Here is an 11,028-nt window from a genome sequence, read left to right on the forward strand (position 1 = left end):
ACTCAGGCAACCCTACCCAACTCTAATGCCAAAGCCTTCCTGCAAGGCCTGTCTGCCTACCTTGGTGCCTGTGTGTATGCATGTGCACCGCATGTCTGCCTAGGACCCAAAGAGGCCAGAAGAGGGTGTCAGATCCCCTGGAGTTAGAGATGGCTGTGAGCCACTGTGTGGTTCTGGGCATTGAACCTGGGTCCTCCGGAAAAGCAGCCAGTGCTCTTTAGTGAAGAGCTGTCTCCCCAGCCCTCGTGGCAGGGATGCTTTCTAGCCTGACTGCCACTTTGTGCAGAGGACGAACGGGGCTCACTTGCCTAGACTCCCACTCGGGATCCCAGCAACCTGAGCCAGGCCTCTGCCCTCAGTTTCCCCATCTGACAGTGGGGGCTGGCCTTCTTCATCTTGCCTAGGGCTGTTTGGTGAGTGTGTATTCACACATATACGTGTGCAAAAAACATGCCCCATCCAGATGGGAATGGTGTGTGCTTATTCACACCGGTACACGTGTCCACACATGTCTGCACTGGTCTGCCAACGCTTGGCTTCTTGGGATCCAGATGTAAGACCATTCATGCGGATACCTCCACCACATATCCAGTGACTGCGTGTTTGTGTGCAATCCCAGCCAGCAAGTGGTGTCTGTACCACCTAGATCTGCCCTGGTACACCTGTGTCACACGTCCACAGTCACTGGAGGCCCCAAAGTGTCCAGAACCCTCGAGCAGATGGCAGGAGACACTGCCTGGCCCCGCAAGTAGCCTGGGTCCCCAGAATGACCCCCTCTTCATCCCTCACCAGGCCCTGCCTGCAAGGACACAGCGTCCGCCTGACGTCCTGGTCTCCTTGGATGCAGACAGAGCACACAGAGGCGTCTGGCGCATCCCAACTCGGTCACAGCAGCAGCACTGGCCCCCAGCCCCCTTCCCTGTACCCAGCGCTGCCCTGATTGTCCCTTATCCCTGCTGGGCATCAAAGGCAACTGGCACGTAGTACTAGGGGACTGCAGTGGGGAGAGGGCTCCTTTCAGATCCCACCACGCGGAGTCTCCTCAGTTCGGCCCTGACCTTGCCAAGTCCTCTTCCTAAGTGTCCAATTTGAAAGATGGGGGGGGGGCAATTAGGGCTAGCTGGGCCTGATTCCCCATAAGCCAAGGGAGGGGGTTCAGATTCAGAGGTGCAAAGAGGGAGAAACATGGTTTTAGAGACCAGGACTCGGAGTATTGGATTGCAGCTGGCCTACGTCTGGGGGCTGTCTCTCAGTGGTTCCTTGTTGGCCATCTTATAGAGGAGGAAGTTGAGGTCAAGAACCCCCCTGCAACTCTCGCTCCCTGCACTGCCCCACATTAAAGACTAGTGCATGGGCATCATGCCCAAGACAGTCCCTGCCTCCCATCTCGCCCTGGGTCAGGGAGGTGACGTTCCCGGAATGGTTTTTCCAGAGCCAGGCGTCTGCCTCCTACTGCTCACAGCACCTGGCTCTGAGCCTGCTCCCCGGCCCTGCCCATTCATCTGCTGTCACTTCCTGGCAGGACAGTGGGTCGTACATCACCTGGCTGTGCTGAGGCAGTCAGTCCAGGCAGGTGGGCAGCGTGTTGCTGGGTTCAGCGCTATTTACCTATGATCGGGGGATATTCGGGTGGTATGGTTCCTCCCTGCAATCTAGGGCCTAGTGTCTGCCAAGGAGAGACCATCTTGGGGCCCCAAGACCTAATCTGGATGTAGCTGTTTATGGGGGAGAGGTAAAAGAGTAAAAGAGTCTAATTGGGGCAGTGGGGGGAGGGGTGGTGGCGCACGCCTTTAATCCCAGCACTTGGGAGACAGAGGCAGGTGGATCTCTGTGACTTCCAGGCCAGTCAGTTCTACAGAGTGAGTTCAGGACAGCCAGAGCTGTTATATAGAGAAACCTTGTCTTGGAAAACAAAACAAAACAAAAAGTCAGGTGGAGGTCACAGGGTGACTTGGCTGAAGGTGGCAGCTGCCCTATTTGGCAGTATGGGATTTTTTCTCTCCCAATCCCTTCCTCCCGAGTAATCTGATGATACAGGAAGCTGGAGCACCATCTCCTGCCGTGGTGCTGTTGGGGATTGAGGAGTGGGAGCTGGGTCAGCAAGGAGTGGACTCTAGGCAGGGGTATCCTTATTATCCCTGTCCCTTGTCAGACTATGGTCCCTGCTCAGCCCCCAAGTCCCCACAATGCGGCTTCACCTCCAGGGACACTTCTGTAAGCAACCTCAAGTTCTTCATTTTATTCAACAATCATTACAGCAGTGAACAAAATCCAGACAAGGAAGGTACACACGTCTGCCATGGGGCACACTGATAAATGTGTTTCTACAGGATGAGGACAAGCGTCACTTGTCTGTCCCCTGCTTGGTTAGTTTAACGTGAAGGTGGCTAGAGAAGGGCCGTCTGAAAGGTGACTCTTCCAGAGGACCCACGTCTGGTCCCCAGCACCCACAGCCACCTGTAACTCCAGCTCCATGAAATCTGACACCCTCCCCTGGCCTCTGTAGGTACCTGTACACAGGTACACATGCCACAACACATACAGAAATACACATCTTTTACATTTTTAAAATATTTATTTATTTATTACGTATACAATATTCTGTTTGTGTGTATATCTGCAGGCCAGAAGAGGGCACCAGACCTCATTACACACGGTTGTGAGCCACCATGTGGTTGCCGGGAATTGAACTCAGGGCCTTTGGAAGAGCAGGCAATGCTCTTAGCCACTGAGCCATCTCTCCAGCCCCCCAATTTTTTTTCATTTTTTAAAATTTTATTTAACTTATTTTATGTGCACGGGTGTAAAGGTGTCAGATCTCCTGGAACTGGAGTAACAGACAGTTGTGAGCTGCCATATGGGTGCTGGGAATTGAACCTGGGTTCTCTGGAAGAGCAGCCAATGCTCTCAACCACTGAGCCATTTCTTCAGCCCCTAAATACAAATATTATTTTAAAAAAATCTTTGAAGAAGGAGAAGGAAGGGAGGGAAGGAAGGAAGGAAAGAGAGACAAGCCTTGGACTTTTGAGTTAAGACCTGAAAGAATGAGCTATAAGGCCGGGCGGTGGTGGCGCACGCCTTTAATCCCAGCACTTGGGAGGCAGAGGCAGGAGGATCTCTGGGAGTTTGAGGCCAGCCTGGTCTACAGCGTGAGTTCCAGGACAGCCAAAGCTACACAGAGAAACCCTGTCTTGAAAAGCAAAACAAACAAACAAACAAACAAACAAAATGCGCCATAAAGAATCCTAAGAGGAGAGCATTTCTGGCAGATGAGAGACCACAAAGGCCCTGGGCCAGGAGGGTGGACAGGGAGGGGTCAGGGGACAGCTGGGAGTTTGGAGGAGCATTGTAGGCTGGGGTCCAATGGGTGGGGGACAGGGGCCGCCCTCTCTGACTGTCTTCCAGACTCCCCTTCTTTCTCCTTTTTTCATTAGTTAATCCAGCAAATATTTGTTGAGTGCCAGTTTAGATTTTTTTTTTTTTTTTTTTAGTTCAAGCCTGCCCCCCTTCCTAATTCCCACAGTGCATTTTACAATGTCATACCCATGAGTCTGGGCCAGGAGCCAGACCCCCACAATTGCTCACACTCACCCACATGGTTCACATGTGTGCCTGAAAACTGTTCCATATTGGTGTCCAGGGCCGGTCAGCATGTGTCACATGTGTGATGAGAAATTATTCATAGAGCACACATAAGGGTGTCTTCCGTTGAGAATCGACTAAGAGAGTGGACACAAGAGCCCTTTCTATTCTCAAATCTTCCCCTGGGAGCTAAGGATGCACTCTGTGGTAGATATAGCATGTGCTCTGTGGTAGATAGCATGTGTTCTGTGGTAGATATAGCATGTGCACTCTGGTAGATATAGCATGTTCTCTGTGGTAGATATAGCATGTGCTCTGTGGTAGATGGCATGTGCTCTGTGGTAGATAGCATGTGCTCTGTGGTAGATATAGCATGTGCTCTCTGGTAGATAGCATGTGCTCTGTGGTAGATGGCATGTGTTCTGTGATAGATATAGCATGTGCTCTGTGGTAGATATAGCATGTTCTCTGTGGTAGATATAGCATGTTCTCTGTGGTAGATAGCATGTGCTCTGTGGTAGATACAGCATGTGCTCTGTGGTAGATATAGCATGTGTTCTGTGGTAGATAGCATGTGCTCTGTGGTAGATAGCATGTGCTCTCTGGTAGATAACATGTCCAGTGTGCGCAAGGCTCCAATCCTAGCTCCATAAAAGGTAACAATAAGCAATCAGACGAGGACCTTTTGTAGCTGGCCAGTGAGCCTGGAGAGCATAAAGAAATGTCCCTCTGCCCCTGTGGAACTGGGCTATGAGATTGGGGTGGGGTCCCCTCAAGTAGCACAGAAAGGTGGCATGTAGGGCTATTGCCAGCCCCACTACTCAGACACCTAGGACCACAGCATGGAAGGTGAGCAGATCAGAGGCCCTGCGGTGACCCAGCTATGGCCTGGTAAGGGGTGCTGTCTGTATGCCCTGCCCCCAACCCTGCATGCCCCCTCAATTCACCGTGGCCCCCTACAGCTTCTCTAATTACACAGCCATAAAGCACAAATCTCTAACGATCCAATTAGTAACGCCATTGCTGCCCTGTCCAGGATTAATTACCAGTTAACTGCAGCTGCGTTACCATCACTTAGGCTCAACATGATGGGGTGCTGTGGGCCGTGAGGGACCTGCCACCCACAAGGCCTCCAGCTGACCCGGTCCCCCAACTCAGGGACTCCAGCAGATTATAAGGCAGTGTCACACAGATCTGGCAGTGGCGGGGGCTGAGAGACTCCCCGAGCCCAGCTCCTCCAGAGGCAACGTCTCTGGTCACCTCTCACACACTCCCTGTGAACAAAGCATTTCCCTTCAGTGCCCTGGGTTGATGCCAAGCTAATCTCAGTAGCCGGAATGAGGGACAGGGAACTCATCTCCATTCTGCCCTCATTGTGTCCATTCAGACCCTTCCGACCTTTTTCTCTGTGCACAGGTGCGCAGGACGGAAGAGCGCCACTCTGATGGGCATTCCCACTTCAGCGCTGTCCCTGTCCCAGGGAGCACAGTTGCTCCTTTACGGCCCTCAGGGCTTTGTGTGGAAGCAGGAGAAATCCCTGCATACAAAGGCAGAGTCCAGGAACTGGCATGTGCTAGCCACTTCTGGGCAGAGAGCCCTGTCCCCAGAGGAATGCAAACAGGCTGCATCCAGGCATGTGAAGGCAGGTCTACCCAAGGTCTTTGACATCACGGACGGCCATGAGATTGATTAGCCTGTCCTGGACTCCAGGATCAATTCCTTCATATCGTATACTTTCTGGGCTCCCCTTTTGCCCCAGGGGAGGTACCCAGGTTCTTAGAGATACAATAACTCGCCCTATAGATGCCCCCAGAGGATAAGCCCAAACTCCTCAGCTCCAGGGTACAGACCTTCACCTCACAGGTACACATCTCAGCACCGGGATAAGCTTTAATGTCACATGCAGACCGGAAGAGAGGACCGCAGGTCCTAGCCGTTCTCTGGCCAGAAGAGGTAACTTCCACTGACACATCACCTGTGGCTGTGGCACCAGCATGGACTGACATGCATCCAGCAGGTAACTCAGACAGTTGGATGCACTTATAAGCAACAGGCTGAGGCAGGAGTCTGGGAGGCCAGGGCTATCACCACCAACCTTGTGTCTCCTCTATACCAGATACAGTGATCGCTTAGGGAAGAAACCAGGAGCAAGGGCCAGGCTGGTGACACCAAGGCTTCCTCCCGTCCTTGCCAAGTCTTGATTCCCAGTCAGCTTCACAGTCTGTGGTTCTGCCAGTTTCCAGCCAGAGGCTCCCACTTTTCTAAGGGGAAGACTGAGGCCTGGGGTAACAGGGACAGGGTCCCTGCCTGCTGCTTTCTTTTTTTTTTTTTTAAAGATTTATTTATTACATATACAGCGTTCTGCTTGCATGTATACATTACAGATGGTTGTGAGCCACCATATGGTTGCTGGGAATTGAACTCAGGACCTCTGGAAGAGCAGTAAGTGCTCTTAACCTCTGAGCTATCTCTCCAGCCCCTGCCTGCTGCTTTCTGCGCAAGATACCCCAAACTCTTCTTAGCCCATTTCCCCCTCTCTCCAGCCTTCTTTCTGTTCCCCTGGAGGCTCTCACTGAGTTTTTAACATATGCCAAATGCAAGCAGCATTTCTCAGGGTAAGGGGCCATATGTATGAATGTGTGTCTGGTGGGCTCGGTTTCTATGGTTACCAATGGCCAGCCTTACCCTGAGGGTCCTGAATGCCTCCCCATTTGTGATCACATCTCTTCTGTCATTCAATTTGTTTCCGGTCAGCTAGGTGAGGCCACTCCTAGACTCATGGGATCATGGGAGCCAGGGAATAGGTTCAGAAAGTCTAGAGCCAGGGCCGGTGGCATCAGCTACCTTCACCTTCATTACTAAGCACCTCTTTGTAGCAATCTGTGTACTGGAAGCATGGGCCCATTTCACAAGGCAGAAAACTGAGGCCCAGACAGTTGCCACCATCAGGGCATGAAGCCGGTGACAGCCTGTAGTCAGGGTTCATCACCATCACCCTGAATCCCACACCTCTGGGCTCTTTTTCGTCCTCAAGTTGCTTCTGGAGGAGAAACAGATGTAAGGACTGCCCTCTCCACGTCCCTCAGATGACTGGTCATGCTGTCGTGTTTGATCCTGTCCCCTTCAGGTTCAGAGGGGTGTTCAGTACAGGACAGGGATCCGAGCAAACGGAGCCCATAGGTTCCAGACTGCACCCTCTCCTGGCTGGCCTGAGTCTGCAAGTGTACACATTTCATTATTCATCAAGTGAGTGCCTGGACGATGAATATTTTATTCCCTCCAGACACTGTCCCCACCAGGTTCTTGGAATAACGTTATTCTCCGGCCAAGGTGCAGAGGCCAGAGCCTCTGCTGTCCCTAGACACCCCTCTCCCCAACCTCTGCCTCTCTACCCCATCGCTTCTTTCCAGTCAGGCCTTTTGGCTCTGGCAACACGGTGGCCAATGGTGCAGACGTGACCTTGGTGCTTACCTTCCTCAAGTTTGGCTTCCTCTGGTCCCTGGTTCAGGCTGTCTTGGCAGGCTCTCCCGGGTCCTACACCACTTCCTTTCAACTCTAAGGCCGCCAAAGCAGTACTGGGTGCTCTCCCTGGTGCTGAACGTGGGTGGCAAGAGGTAGCCTGTGTCAGAGAGCAGATCCAGCCAGGGCATGCATGTTGAGAAGAGAGGCCTCCAGGAGCCCTGGTCTTGGGCAGGGCAGGAACTCTGCCGCTCTTGGGAGGACAGAGTGAGTCTCTGGAGTTGGTGAACGGCTGCTACTCTCTTCTTACTGGGATGGCTGTTGAGGAAACAATTTAAATTTTCAGTGAATCACCCTTCCTCACTCTCCAGGCAGTGTGTGTGCGTGTGTGTGTGTGTGTGTGTTTTGAGACAGGGTTTCTATGTGTAACAGTCCTGGAATTCGCTTTGTAGACCAGGCTGGCCTCAAACTCACTGAGATCCGCCTGCCTCTGTCTCCCAGGTGCTGGGTTTAAAGGCGTGCACCACCACTGCCTGGCCCCCCAGTCCCTTTTGCCAAGGATAAGCCCTGAGATCCATGAGATTCCCCTCAAGAAGGCCTGAGGCCCATGCATCTCCCAGTGGGCACCCAAGGAGTGCAGAGTGATGGCAATATCTCCTTCCCCAGATGGGGAGCGACAGACGTAATTCACACCCTGGGATCACACCGTCTGCTCCCTTGATGTGCAGAGAGGACAGGGCAGCTGGGTGACTGTCAGGCATTCATTCTCTGTCACACTCATTTCACAGGGTTCCCGGTCCTCTGCCCAAGTCCAACCCACACGTGGGGAGCCGGAGGGATGAGGACTCAGAACCTGCCTTTCTCATGATTTCTTTATGCACATTGGTGTTTTGCCTGCCTGTGTGTCTGCGTGAGTTTTACAATGTAAAGCATGTTACAGGAATACTACACACTCCTAGAGGGAGAGCAGTTATAGAAAGAGCAAATTGACCTCTAAAAGATATGTTTACGGATCTCTGGGAGTTCGAGGCCAGCCTGGTCTACAAGAGCTAGTTCCGGGACAGGCACCAAAGCTACAGAGAAACCCTGTCTCGAAAAAACCAACTCCCCCCCCCAAAAAAGATATGTTTAATAAACCCCAGCAATAGATTGTATAATGCTTTATTAACTTTGTATTTCTAAATGCTAATGAGAAAGTAACAACAGCCACCTGAGCAACTCCTTATCTCTACTGGACCCTCAAACCAAAGGACCAAGCTCTGTCTTTGCCACCTTATAGTCCTCTCCGCTGCCCAGCCAGCATTTCCTGTTTCCTCCTCCCTAGTGCTGGGATTAAAGGCATGTGCCACCACTGCCTAGTCTCTATGGCTAACTAGCGGCTAGCTTCTCACTCTGATCTCCAGGCAAGTTTTATTTGTTAGAACACAAACAAAATATCACCACAGGATCCCCTGGAACTGGAGTTACAGACAGGTGTGATCTGTCTGGTGGGTACTGGGAATTGAACCTGGCTCCTCTGGAAGAGCAGATAGTGCTCTGAACTGCTGAGCCATCTCTCCAGCCCCCAGAGCATGCCTTCTAAAGCGAAGAGTGATCTTCACATCTTTAACCTCTTCACTCCACAACAGACTTCTCCTGACTTGATGAAATCAGAGCCTTACCGTTCTGCATTAGATGCATTCCCATCTAATAGATGGGCAAACTGAGGCTCAGTAGGACCCTGCTAGTGAGCTCTGGCTTCTAGAGTTCTGACTGTTCCTCACATCACATTTCCTGATCCCATGCCCTGAGATTTTCAAAGTCCTGCCTCCATATCCCTCTGTAAAAGCTTTGCCCCACCGACATCAGACAGCAGGACTTTGGTATCAGCCACTCTGCAGACCCGTGGCCCTTGCTCTGTGGGCCCTAGGCACAGCAGTGCCTTGCCTTCATGCTGGCGTTGAATGCAGGGGCTGGCACATGGGGGCCGCCTGTTGAATGTCACACACAGCACTGGAGGGTGGAGGAGGTTGACAGTGCTTCCCAGAGCAGCCAGGTTCCCAGAGTCTAGAAGAACAGGGAGAGCCAGCACACACCAGAGCTTGGCCTTGGGAGCCCCTGCCTCTGCCTTGGGCCTCATCTCCAGCTCTGCCTCAGAAGACTCTATAGCTGGATTTGGTCTCTATAGCTCCCTCAGCAGGCATGTCCTTGCCTGTGAGAGCAAGGCATTGAGGAGGGGGACCAGGCGATTTGCATGCGTAGCCCAGCTGTGTCCTATGGCCCCAGCTAGCAGGCAAAGGGGAGCAGGTACAGGTACTATATAGGAAGAGCAGCCCTCTGCATCAGCGGGTAGAATGTCCTGGGCTGTGGCTTTGCATCAGGGGAGAGTGGGGGGACCAGCTTGAGATACCAGGGGACTGAAATGTCCAAGATTGCCCAGGAGGGCGTGGTACACTGTGATGCTAAAGCCATCATCCCAGAGTTTCCTGCCACTCTGACCTGGAGGATGTGGACAGCTTGACCCCTTGGAAGCAGACCAAGGTCAGTGTCTAGGGGCCAGTCCCTGTATCCATGGACACCTGCACCTCAGCATAGACTCGCAGGCCTGGCTGGATGGAGGATGCCCACTTGATTTGTTCTTCGTTCCTTTCTGCCTCTTCTTTTCAGATTTTCCCTGACCGGGTGGCAAGGCCAGGGGCTTCAGGGAACCCGAGGGAGCTGCCTTGTCCTGCTGGGCCTCCCAAGAAAGAACCAAGAGGTGCGCTTCCTGCCGGTCTGTCAGCAGCTCCCTTGGCAAACTGTCTGGGAAGGCTTAGCAAGTGAGGTGCTTACAGATCACCCCTCGATCAATACTTGACACCATGATTAGTAGTTTGTATTCCCATGGGGGGATTTTTGTGCTAACAGGAAACCCCAAGAGATCCCAGGAGGTCAGGAGCCATTCACATTAGATCACTTCATTTTCCTCCCTGCCTGAGCGGTATCATTTACCTCACATGTGGGAAAATTGAGGCCCTGGGAGGTTAAGGGACATGACTGACGTCCCATCGAAGGAAGCTGTTAGATCAAGAGCAGATGCAATGTCTCTGGGTCTGTGGCTGATTCTTCCTACGCCACAGCTCTGCTCCATCAGAAGTCCTAAGGGGTCATAAGGACCCAGCTTGACTCGGTCAAGAGGAGCTTTGGGGGCTTTTCTGGGAGTTCTTACAACTCCAACCTCAGGTCTGTACAGGCAGCAAGCTGCTCCAGAGGCCTGAGGCAGACATTCAGATGACAGCTGGGGTTTGCCTGGCTTCTCGACAGGTTTCATATGCCTGTGAAGATTCAGAGCATGTCCAAATGTTGCCTTGGCCCAGGGTGGCTGGGGCTGGTGTCTCTCACCGAGCCCCCTCTCTCCCAGCCCAAGTCAGGGCTATGATTAATCATCAACAAAAGCAGAAACAAGCAGAAAAATGTAATCAGCTTGGGAAGGGCATGGCCAGGCAAGGATGTGGCAATCAGCTTTCCCGCTGGGGCCTTCAGCTGATTGGACCCAAGGGGGCAGGGAGATAGTTCAGACGGGGGTTCCAGCTGAAGCCCACCTAGGCCAGAAGGTCACCATACCCCATAACTGTACCTGTGCACACATATCTGTGCCCATGTGTGCATGCCACTCCCAACTCAAGGGCCTTCACACTTGGCCACACCTGCCTCCTGGCTTATGCCCTTCCCTGCCAGCTCACAGTCCCGGCACACGTAGGTGGTCATGCACACTCATCGGCATGTGGATTTGAAAACGCATGTACACAGTGTCCTGGACGAAGAATAAGATAAACACATGCACATGCTGCCCCTCAGACACTTGTTCCCACCCCCGTAGCACACATGCTCAAGATCTGAGGAAGGTCTAACCTGCAGCCATGTGACCAGCAGGCCCTGGGTCATCTGTCTCCTCCTCACTGCCCCTGGGGACATGAGACAGACCTTGGCTCCTGCCCTGCAAGCTGAGAGGCAGGGGCCCCTAGAAGG

Source organism: Chionomys nivalis, chromosome 6, assembly GCF_950005125.1.
Source record: "Chionomys nivalis chromosome 6, mChiNiv1.1, whole genome shotgun sequence".
Taxonomy (NCBI): Eukaryota; Metazoa; Chordata; class Mammalia; order Rodentia; family Cricetidae; genus Chionomys; species Chionomys nivalis.